General features: G+C 48.7%; 1 protein-coding gene across 11 annotated transcripts in view; it reads left to right on the forward strand.

The window, feature by feature from the left end:
* The first annotated feature begins 3,908 nt into the window (after nt 1–3,908).
* The window catches only part of LOC119976006 (coiled-coil domain-containing protein 150-like), a 154,911-nt gene continuing 146,353 nt past the window's right edge, over nt 3,909–12,466 (forward strand). For 5 of the 11 annotated variants that reach the window (XR_005462846.1, XR_005462847.1, XM_038816036.1 and 2 more), the window contains exon 1: nt 3,911–4,029. The gene's annotated coding sequence lies outside the window, so the exon portion shown is untranslated. Of the gene's footprint in view, nt 4,030–12,466 lie in introns of all 11 variants that reach the window. The other 6 variants (XR_005462843.1, XR_005462845.1, XR_005462844.1 and 3 more) reach the window with 4 other exon arrangements.

Below are 12,466 nucleotides of genomic sequence, written 5' to 3' on the forward strand. Positions count from 1 at the left end.
GCATCCGACCTAGATGGCATGGCCGATGCTGAGAAGATAAAGCTTCTACTCAACATTGCGGGTGAAAGTGCAACAGAAATCTTTAACTCCTTCAGGTACTCCAAAGGGCAAGACAAGAGAGACTTCCAGACAGTCCTGGACAAGTTTGAAAACTATTGTGAGGTGAACACAAAAAAAAATGGTAAAACTGGAGCCTATACTCACCACAAGGTACAGGTAGGCTTGTTGCATAAGCAAACAGCAGTTTTGATTGGCAGCCATCTTGCGAAAGGAGCCGCACATGCACAGTTCCCAGAAGACGCGAACCGACAAAACAGTGTTTTGCGAAAGAGCGCACAGGACAGGAAAAGCGATCTGCGCATGCGCAATCCATTCCTACGCTCAACATCCCAAGCGTCATGACATCAGAGGCCCTGGACCATGCCTACTTAAAGGGGAAATGCCTGAAAATAAGGGGAAAAAATGTTAATGCTGTAAAACACAATTCTTTCACCTGGAACGACAGCACAATGCCTGAACTTCGACCAGTAGCTGAAAGTAACCTCCGCAGAACCCTGCAACAAGCAGTTAGCACTGCCCAAAGAAATGACTTGGTCCTTGATGACTACAACTCAGATGTTGATTTCTTCTTTGATCATTGCAAGCACAATGACAGCTCCGACACAGGAAGTGATGAAATGGTCCTTGAAGACTATGACTCAGACGATGATTTCATCATTGGACATGGCGACCTCAGTACCAAATCCGAACCGCAACGAGATGTGTTGTACAGTGAAGAATCCGACACAGACATGGACAAGTTCTTTGGATTTGAGGATCTTCAGCCCAGCACAGATGACATTCTAACCCAGAAGTACAGGATTCTGCTGTGGCCAGACGCCAAGAGACAGAGAGGTACAAGCCCGCAGAGAACGGCCTGACGCCAGGAGACAGAGAGAGGTCCAAGCCCACAGAGAGTGGCCTGACGCCAAACCAGTGGTCTACGCACCATGAAGAGTCCCCGACTCCACACAGAGAGTGGTCCACGCATCACAAAGAGTCCCCGACTCCATACAGAAAGCGATGACAGACTCCACAGTGAGACCACTGCACGTCTCCACACAGAGAACACAGAAAGACTCCACAGCGAGACCAATGCATGACTCTACACAGGGAACTATGCGAGACTCCACAGAGAGAGCGATACAAGCCTCCACAGCGAGCTCGTTGACAGACTCTACGATGGAACCAACACAAGACTCCAGAGTGCAGTCTTTGCATGAACAAGACCACGAAGGTCTAGCAACCTTATCTGAGCAACCAGCAACAGGCGATGCAAGTCTGCCACCCTCGAGGGCACAGCAAGACGACTATGACAGTCTACCACACTCACGTGAACAATAAAAAGACTATGACAGTCTACCCAGCTCATCTAACCGACAAGAAGGCACTGAAGGTCTACCCACTGTATGTGTGACAAGTGACAAAGGTTTCACAATTCCCATACAAGATGTGCAACATCTCAGCGAGACTGACAGACCTCAGCTAGTATGTACAGAGGCACTCGACAATCAAAGTGAGGTTACTAGCGACTCCAGTGACACTCCAAACTCATCCAATCGAGCCGCTCCATAAAAAAATGCATTCCTGAATGTTTTGATTCCGGACGGGGAGCATCAAGACACCTCAGTAGATTCAAGTGACCTCAGAGGATTCAAGTGAACCTGAAATGACTCCGGACGGGGAGTGTCAAGAAACCACAGCTGATTCAGGTGAACCAGACAGGGCTCCAGACGGGGAGCATCGACAAGCCAAAGATGATTCCAGTGAACTGGACATGACTCCAGACAGGGAGCGCCGAGGAATCAGAGACGGCACGCTCAATGAAACAGCAGATGCCACAAAGGACACTGACACAAGTAACTTTGTGAAGGACTCGCATTATCCACTTGGGGTGGTCACTGAGCGCAACAAACACAACAACACCGACAAGAACAAGAAGCGTACCAAAGGCACCAACGTCAACATGTACGACAAAAACAACAACACTGGAACAACGACTGGTACGACATGGTACAACTCTGCAAATGCAGGACAATGTAACAGCACAGCTCCTAACACTGGCAAGCGTACAGCCATTCCATGGCATGACAGCAAATCTTAAGTTTGCTCCACTATAAACAAGCAAACCAGCTTTCAAGGCAGATGACATACTGCATCAATATCGCAATCACACAAAACAGTCGAGGTCAGACAACACAGATGACATACTGCATCGCTACCACAAGCATAGAAAAAAAGAGTCCAATTCAGACAGCGAAGTGATTTGTCCATTTGCACATCTACTGATGACTTCTTGGTTCCTTAAGCACAGGGACACTGACGCCGTTCACAAGGAAATGACATTAACATCGACACTTCAATTACAAAACAAGAAAGCCACTCGACAGTATAAATTCATTAACTTTGGACTCATAACTATTATTTGGTATTGTATAATCCTCAAAGTCATCATGACTTGTACATGTCATCACTTATCTACCTATTTTGTTCAATTTTCTTTAACAAAGTACAGAAAATATGTAACATGAAAAAGGGGGATGTGGTGATATGCATCACTGTAAATACAAGGGGTTAATGTAAATACAACTGAGTAAACACTAGAAGGAACACCAGAGACATCATGACATGCAGACATACAGCTAATGAACACATAGAATAAGACACGACCAATGGGCAGTCAAGACACCCAGAGGTGACACTACCACAAGGGGGCAACCCATATGAAAGGACAGGGCACACATGCTCTTTCTCTTTCCACAGGCGACACTCAGAGAGAAGGACAGGGACAGATCGGAAGCATCACACCCACCGCATGGCTTAGAGCAGACTGGTTAGTTAGACTGAGTTACTGTAGCAAGATTAGCAGGAGAGTCGAACTCAAGTACGAGAATTGTTAACTGTTCAATAAATGTGTTAAACCTATCTCCAGGTCTGAACCTTCCTTTGTCAGAGCATACATCAAGGAAGCCGCTTATGCTACATGAAGAAGCATAACACAACATGCAGCTCCATAAAGATTTCCTTGTTTGGTCTTTTGTGGTTCCTGCTTGATTACTTTTCCTGGGGAATTTCTTCTTTGCTTCTGCCCAAAGGCAGGTCCACCCACAGCACCACGATCTCCACCACCAGTAGGGCAATGGAGTAGGTCCAAATCCAAATCCACCCCAGCCGGGTTGTCATTAATCTAACCCAGAGCCACCATCCAGCCAACTGAGCGATCAGTTCACCAAGGAATTGAAGTTGTCAAAACACGCACTTTTACATTCATATGGTAGCCTGGAGCTATGTATTCTGATGGTAAAGGTTCCAATTTATTGGCATCACGTGGCTAACCAGGAATCTCTTCCACTCTTACTGCCTGACATGGCTGTATGTTGGAAGGATTTACAACTTGACGTTCAACCTGTTTGAACGTGCTGTGAACACACCTTCCTTGGTCATCAAGTCCTGGGTCAGAGGCAGGGACGCTACTTCCTGCACCATAAGACCTTCCACTCGTTCTTGGGGCCACATCTAATTCAGAGACCTATTTTGAAGAAGGCTCAATCACAAATGACTCATGAACAATCTGCTGTTTAACGGAGAGCGCCACCTAAAGCAGCTTCAATGCCCTCTCCCTCCCTATTACCTCCCCTCGTGGTGAGTGAGCATCCTTTGGCCTTGGAGTCAGCTTGCCTTATTTAGTTATAGATGAGAAAGTTAAATCCGTGCCATTCTCCTCACTATGTTGCATGTGTTCTTTCGGACTAAAGCAACATCTGATCGTTGGCGAATGGGCTAATTTTGAGCAGATAAACTGTCTGGGGCGGGATGACCCAATTCAACTCTCCAATAGCGCATGCTCAGTGGCGGTGTTTCTGCTGGCGAGCGGGCGGTTCGGGGTTTCCATGGTGACCAGAGGCTAGGCCTAGCGCCTGCAACCGCCACTCGCCAGCAAACCATCGTTGTGATTTCTTGCGCTAGAGATGGTGGACGTGCTCTGTGGGGGTAGGAACCACATTTGAAACACGTTTCTCTTTCAACATTTTCAACTGACCTTGCATCATTTTAATCTCTGAAATTGGGAGCGAAGACTGCTGCATCCTGCCACGGTTTAAACTAGTTTTCGATCTAAGTAGATTGAAATCCTTTTCCAGGATGAGGTTGGTCAGCAGTGAGCAGACTGTGCTTACCCTTGCACTGTCCCTCGGCTCACCGTCTGCATTCACTGTTCCCAACTTTGCCATCGCGGTTTTATCCCGGCTGTTCCTCAACTACAAAGCACTTAATGTACTATTAAAATACTGCTAAATTGTTTTTTTTGGCTTCAACGATGATGTTCGAATAATAATGTCGATGTTTTGAGGCCCGAATTGAGTACAGTATTAGGGTTAGGGTTACAGTAGAGTACAGTATTGTTTCAGTGGTGTTATCGAGTTTATTCCTTTCTTAAAGTTACAAAGCCAATGTGCAAAGTGGACAGGGCAAGCCCTTAACCCATCTTATTGCTTGCTTCAAAAGCCAATTCAAATTGAATCCAATTCATGGTCCCCATGAGAGAGACAGACGAGATCCAAGCTGACAAGAAAAGACATTGTGTCTACCCGTGGGCTTGATCTGACGCATGATCTTAGCCAAAAGGCTGAGAAGCGATGGAGGAACACTTTTATGTTTTACTGCTGGGTATGGGATTTTCCTATGAGTGGATTGGAGATTGGTACTTCGTGGCACGCAACGATAACCCTTTCACTGTGATATTGTGTACTGGAGATTCTAGTTTGAATTTTAAATGTGAAACGGTGTGAAATAGGAGATAGAATGGAGCAGTTCAAGTCCATGTTCTATCACTGTCCACATTTCAAGACTGCTGTGTTTTCACTGTGGACTTGTTTTGATGGACGTATGGCGTGCCTCTGAATAATTTACAATTTACCCTCACAAAGCAAAATGAATTTTAAAAATGTAGTTGAATGAAAGACCTAATTCTAAACCTTCACAAAGTTATAATGCAGAGATTTTATAGTTTGAGCTATGTTCCTACCCCACAATCTGTTATGCTTTATATTTACTTGTAAAATGTTTTGTAATTTCTCAATATTGTAGTCCATGGGAAAGAATTATAACCACATGGCTTGAGTATAAATATGAATAATTGCAACCTAAGTTTAAACATGTGTAATGCAAGGGGACAAATAAGTAGAAGAAAATTCAAGGTTAAAGTGTCTCATTTCTCGGCAACGATTTAGTCACTCAAGGTTGTTTTGCCATTCAGTTATATTGTGGTTGAACTGGACTTCAGCTCCATTTACCCACTCTTGTTCCCTATCCTTTGATATTCGTACTCAATTCCAGATGACATTTTTCCCAATTTCACATTTCACAAGATTTGCAATTACATAATCCCGTTCTCATCTTCATGATGGCCTATAACCCCAAACAGCTAGTGAATTACTTTTAAACTGCAGTCACTATTGTTTGTGAGCAAATATGCCAACAAATTTATGCATAAACCCCCCCCCCCCCATCCCTGATTCCCTTCGCACAAAGTGCTATATCCAACTGATTATTGAAACCATACAATGATTTGGCCTGAACTACTTCCTGTTGTAAAGAATTCCACAGGCTCCCCACTCTCTGGGAGAAGAAATTTCTCTTCATTACTGTCCAAAATGGTCTACCCCGTATCCTCAGACTGTGACCTCTGGTTCTGGACCCTCCCACCATTGGGAACATCCTTCCTGCATCTATACTGTCTTGTTTTGATACATTTTTGAGATCCCCCCCCCCCTCATTGTTCTGAACTTCAGTGAATACATTCCTAACCGATTCAATTTCTCCCATACGTCCATCCTACCATCCCAGGAATCAGTCTTGCACTCCGGCAAGAACAGCCTTCCTCAGATAAGGAGACCAAAGCTGCCCACAATATTCCAGGCGTGGCCTCGTCATAATTGCAGCAAGACATCCCCGTTCCTGTACTCGAATCACCTCGCTATGAAGGTCAACATACCATTTGCCTACTTTACCACCTGCTGCACCTACATGCTTACCTTCAGCGACTGGTGTACGAGGACACCCAGGTCATGTTGCCTCTCCTAATTTACAACTATTCAGATAATAGTCTGCCTTCCTGTTTTTCCTACCAAAGAGGATAACTTCACATTTATCCAAATTATACTGCATCTGCTATTAACTTGCCCACTCACTCAACTTCTCCAAATCACACTGAAGGATCTCTGTTTTTTAATAAATATTTTATTCAGACATTTTCTCAAAAACAAATTGAAGCAGAAGTAAAATTATAGAACATTATAAATAATCAACAACCCTCGCTCCCCAATCATGCCCCCCTCCTCCCATCCTGCCTTCCCCATTTTTAACTCCCCCCTCCCCTTTTGCTGACTCCTCAATCCTCTTTAAAGAAGTCAATGAACAGCATCCATCTCCCATCAACCGACCCCCTCAAGACGAACTTGACCTTCTCCAGCCTCGGAAATTCTGCCAAGTCACTCACCCTCGCTTTCAGCAAAACATTGGCCTCTTTCACCCCCTGGACTCCCGGATCTTCTGACACTCCCAATATCACTACCTTTCGACTTTACCCCCCCCCACCCCCCCCACTCCTTTAGCTTTGGACATGCCCAAAACATGCGGACAAGATTCGTGGGCCTCTCTCACCTGTCCTCTACCCCTTCAAAAAACCTACTCATCCGTGCAGCTGGCATATGTGCCCTCTGCATTACTTTAAACTGAATGGCCTTGCACACAACGAGGCACTCACCCACTGCAGGGTCTCCTCCCATGTCCCGGCCTCCACCTGCCCACCCAGCTCCTCCTCCTATTTAAGCTTTATATCCCTCACCAGGCCCCCCCACTCAATCCATCAGCTCTTGTAGACCTCGGATACTTTCCCCTTCCCTATCTCCCCTTTCAACAGCACCTTGTCTTGCAATCCCAAGGGCGGCAACTGGGAAAGGACGGCACCTCTCTCTTCACAAAATCCTGAACCTGCAAGTACCTAAAACCTGAACCTGCAAGTACCTGAAACCATTCCCCCTGAGCAACTCATACTCTTCCTCCAGGTCCTCCAATTCACAAAACTGCCTCCTACAAACAGGTCCCCCGAATCGCTCAATCCTAGCCTGCTGCAACCCCTGAAACCTTGCATCCAGCCCCTGGTACAAACCTGTGATTATTACAGATTGGTGCCCACACCAAGGCACCCTCCAGTCCCAAATGTTGCCTCCACTGCCCCCACATCCACCACTGGGTTGCAGAGTACCTGGCCTGCGAGAACGTCAGAGACGCTGTTAACAATGCCCTCAAGCTCGTTCCCTAAAAAAAGCCAGCCCCTCCCCCACTATCCATTTCCTAACCATGGTGATGTTTACCACCCAGTAATAGTTCATTATATTCAGCAATGCTCCTCTCTATCAGCTCCGGCTTCTCTGAAACCCCAAATATGGCCACCAAAGGGTCCGGGTCCACTCCCTCCTCCACTATCCTGGCTAAGACCGCGAACACTCCCGCCCAGAATCTTCCCAGTTTTTCACAACCCCAAAACATGTGCGCATGATTTGCTGGCCCCCACCCACACCTCTCACACTCATCTGCTACCCCCTGAACGAACCCACTCATTCTCGCCCGAGTCATATGCACCCTGTGCATCACCTTAAACTATATCAGGCTCATCCTTGCACAAGAGGAGGTCCCGTTTACCCTTCGCAGTGCCTCATTCCATACTCGCCAATTGATCTCCATTCCCAACTCCACTTCCCATTTCTCCTTGATCTTCACCACCCGCTCGCTTCCCTGCTCCCACAGCCACATGTATATATCCCCAATTCTTCCCTCCCCTTCCACACCCGGAAGCAGCAGTCGCTCCAGCAGGGTGTATCCCGGCAATCTAGGGAACCCCTTCCAAACCTTTTGTGCAAAGTCCCTAACCTGTAGATACCTGAACTCACTAACCCTCTGCAGCTCTACCCTCTCCTTTAGCTCCTCCAGACTGGCGAACCCTTCCTCCAAATACAAATCCCTCACCTTGACCAGCCCCACTTCCCTCCACCTTCTGTTTCCACTATCCAACCCCCCCCGGCTCAAACCCATGATTCTCGCACAGCGGCGTTAGCACCGACATCCCTTCCCTCTAAAATATCTCCTCAGCTGATTCCATATCTTCACCGTGGACTGCACCACAGGGCTCCCTGAATACATACTCAGAGCCATTGGCAATGCTGCCATCACCATAGCCCTCAAACTAGACCCCTTACAAGATTCCTCCTCCATCCTAACCCACTCTACCCCTTCTCCTTCCCACCACCGCCGCACCTTGTCCACATTCGCCGGCCAATAATAATGAAGCAAGTTTGGCAACGCCAACCCCCCCTTCTGCCTCTGCCTCTGCAGCAGGGTCCTCCCCACCCTCGGCACCTTCCCCGCTCATACAAAGTCAGAGATGATTGTGTCCACTTTCCGAAAAAAGGCCTTTGGTATAAAGATTGGGAAAGCCTGAAAGATAAACAAGAACCTCGGCAGAATATTCATTTTCACCACTTGGATCCTCCCTGCCAACGTTAAGTGCAGTGTATCCCACCTCTTAAGATCCTCCCTGGCCTCCTCCACCAGCTTCGTTAAGTTCCACTTATGGAGTCCCGTCCATTCCCTCGCTACCTGAATCCCCGAGTACCTAAACCTATCCCTCGCTACCGTAAATGGCATCCCCCCTAAATTAGCCCGTTGTGCCAGCTCATTCACTGGGAATACCTCACTTTTCCCTACATTCAGCTTGTATCCCGAGAACCCTCCAAACCTCCCCAATAGGCCCATAATCCTTCCCATACTCTCCAATGGATCCGAAACATACAGCAAAGGTCATCGGCATCGAGCGACACCTGATGCTCCCCCTGTCCCTCATTATCCCCTGCCATTCTACCGACCCCCTGAGAGCTATCGCCAATGGCTCTATGGCCAGCCCAAACAGCAGCAGCAATAGCGGGCACCCCTGCCTCGTACCCCTGTGTAAGTCAAAGCTTTGTGAGCTCATATCATTCGTCCTCACCCTCGCTCTTGGCGCCACATACAGCAAATGCACCCATGCCGCAAATCTCGGCCCAAACCCAAACCTTCCCAAAACTTCGAACAAGTACCGTTGCTCCACCCGATCAAATGCTTTCTCCGCGTCCATGGACACCACTACCTCCGGTACCAGAGCTGTCGACGGATTCATCACCACATTCAACAGTCGTCTTATATTACTCGCGAGCTGCCTGCCCTTCACGAAGCCTGTTCGATCTTCTGCAACCACCCCCGGGACACAATCCTCCATCCTCCCCGCCAACAACTTAGCCAATACTTTCACATCCATGTTCAATAGTGATATGGGTCTATACGACCCACATTCCTCCGGATCCTTCCCTTTTTTTGGGGGCTAGTGTGATTACTGCCTGCTTCAACATCTCCGGCAACTCCCCCTTCTCCAGTGCTTCATTAAACTCACCCAACAGATGTAGTGCCAGGTCCGCCGCAAATTCCTTATACAATTCTGCCTGGTACCCATCCGGCCCAGGGGCCTTCCCCGACTTCATACCCCTGATACTATCCAGCACCTCCCTCAGCCCCAGGGGCTCCTCCAACGCCTGCCTCTTTGCTTCCTCCACCTGGGGAAATTACAGCTCGTCCAGAAACCACCCCATGTCTCCCTCCTCTCCTGGGTATGCCTCATAAAGTCCCTGGTAATACTCTCTAAATGCCTCATTTATCTTCCTTGGCTCTGACACCACATCCCCAGCCCGGATCTTCAATATTTCCCTGGACGCAGCCTGCCTCTGCAGCTGGTGCGCCAGCATGCGGCTCGCCTTCTCCCCATACTCATATTGCACCCCTCTTGCCCTCCGCAGTTGCCCTACAGCCCTCCCCATTGTCAGCCTGTCAAATTGCTCCTGCAACTTTTTCCTCCTCGCCAATCCCTCCACGGTGGGCACCCTCGAATATTCCCTGTCCACCTCCATTATCTCGCTCACTAGACGGTCATGTTCCGCCCTCCTTTCCTTATTCGCATGAACCGTAAATGAGATAATTTCTCCCTGGACCACTGTCTTCAGTGCTTCCCAAACAAATGCCCTCCAACACCTCCCCATTCTGATTGAACTCTACATAATCCCTAATCGCCAGCCGCACCTTATCACAAAAACCTCCAACAATCCCGAGTCACACCTCCACCCCGGCCTCTGCTCTCGTCCCGTACTGAACTGAATATCCAGCCAGTGGGGTGCATGGTCCGAGATAACTATTCCTGCATACTCTGCCCCCTGCACCCCAACCAAAATCTCCCGACTCACTACAAAGTAATCAATCCTCGAATACACCTTAGAGACGTGTGAAAAGAAGGAATACTCCCTTCCCCCTGGGTTCTGAAAGCGCCCTGGATCCACCATACCCATCCTCTCCATAACCCCCCCCCCAGCTCCCGTGCCATTTGTACCCTACCCATCGACCTGGGGCTCGATCTATCCACCCTCGGCTCCAGGACACAGTTAAAATCTCCTCCCATGATCAACTGGTACGTGGCCAAATCCGGGATTGCAACCCCCTCATTAAACCCACATCATCCCAATTTGGGGCATACACATTTACCAACACTACCGGTGTCCCTTCCAATACCCCACTCACAATCACATATCTCCCACCTGGATCCCTCACCTCCTTCGTGTCGGAGCGGTTTCAAGACCTGTGTATTGAGTCAGCTTCCACGTAGGATTATTCCCTGTGGCACAGCTCAGTACAGAGAGAAACAAAAATACCACAACTTGGACAAAATGGCTATTTAATCAAGCTTGTTACATGTACATGGAGAACAGACTGGATATCAGCCAAGACCTGTTCTACCGAACAAGGAGTCGAGCACAGTAATTATACAACGTTCAAAAATCAATAGCCCACCCCAGTTGAACGCAATCCAATCCCTGAAGCTGCTTCTTTTAAACTTATCCAATAGAATTGCAAGCAGTGTTTAAACTTCACCCAGTAGAGTTGCAAGCAGCGCATGATTGATCATCATCCTAACAGCTGCTTACAATCCCAGCAGCTTGCTGACTGCTTGTGAGAAACAGAACCACAGATGTCTGAAGTAATGCCCTTTTGGTCAAGTGAGCTATCCTAAATCCCATTTGAGTACTTATTACTGCTATGTCCTAAAAATATATGTTTAATGGTTAACAATGATTACTCAGTCCTATAATTAATCTCAATCCTTAATAAAATAACTTATGTAAACCTACTCATGCTAACGATTCAGTTTTAAGAGATATCATCGCTGAACCCCCCCACCCCCTCACTTCGCACTCACAAATCCCATTTTATTGCTCATAAAAATCGCCACACTCCTCGATTTCAAATCAAACCCCGAGTGAAAAACCTGCCCGACCAACCCCTTCCTAATCTAGCCTGGTCCTTCACATGGAGGTGTGTCTCCTGCAAAAAGACAACGCCTGCTTTCAAGCTCCTGAGGTGCGCGAACTCCCGCAAACTTTTAACCCATTCAGTCACCGGACGTTCCACGTTACCAACCTTACCGGAGGCTTGCGCCTCCAAACCCCTCTACCGTCCTTCATCTTCCCCACTTAATTCCTGCCCCTTTAATTCCACTCTGTACCTAGCCCAACTCTGATGGCCCCTTTCTTCGCCCTTGACCATGTCATCTCTCACCCCCTGCCGCTTCGCAGAAACCAATGCCCCCCACTTTTCCCCTTCCCCTTCTCCCCCACTTCCCCTTTCCCACCTCCCCCGACCACCCCTCTTGGCCTTCTCCCCCACATCCTAATGACCTCCTCCACCCTCTCTCTCTCCCCCTCCCCCCCACTCCTCAGCTCAAAGGCCTCCTGCTGACCTTACCCTCCCCCACCCAAACAAGGACTTTTCCTGAACTTCAGGTAGCCTTCTCCAAAAGCAAACAAACAGATGTTAAACACAAACAGTCCCATAAAACAGAAGGGGGGATGGGAACATCCATCCCCACATAAACATTTCACCCCTACAACTCCTTACATAGGGCGGAATTCTCCGCTCCCGCGCGGCATCGGGAAGGCCGTCGTGAACTCGGCCGAGTTTCACGACGGCCTCGGAGGCCGCTCCTCGCACCCTATTCACACCCCCCCCCCCCCCCCACCCCCCACCCCAGGGGGCTAGGAGCGGCGCTCTGTAAATCTCGGCCACCGGGCCTTGACGCTTGAGTCAAGGCTGCGAGCCGAGAATGACGCGACGGCAGCACCTAAGTGACGTCAGCCACGCATGCGCAGGTTGGCCGGCTCCAACCCGCGCATGCGCGGCTGACGTCACGACGGCTGCCGGCCCCAACCCGCGCATGCGCGGTTGCCGTCTTCCCCTCCGCTGCCCCGCAAGACGTGGCGGCTTGATCTTGCGGGGGAGGGGAAAGAGTGCGTCTCCT

The sequence above is a fragment of the Scyliorhinus canicula genome, chromosome 13 (assembly GCF_902713615.1).
Source record: "Scyliorhinus canicula chromosome 13, sScyCan1.1, whole genome shotgun sequence".
Taxonomy (NCBI): domain Eukaryota; kingdom Metazoa; phylum Chordata; class Chondrichthyes; order Carcharhiniformes; family Scyliorhinidae; genus Scyliorhinus; species Scyliorhinus canicula.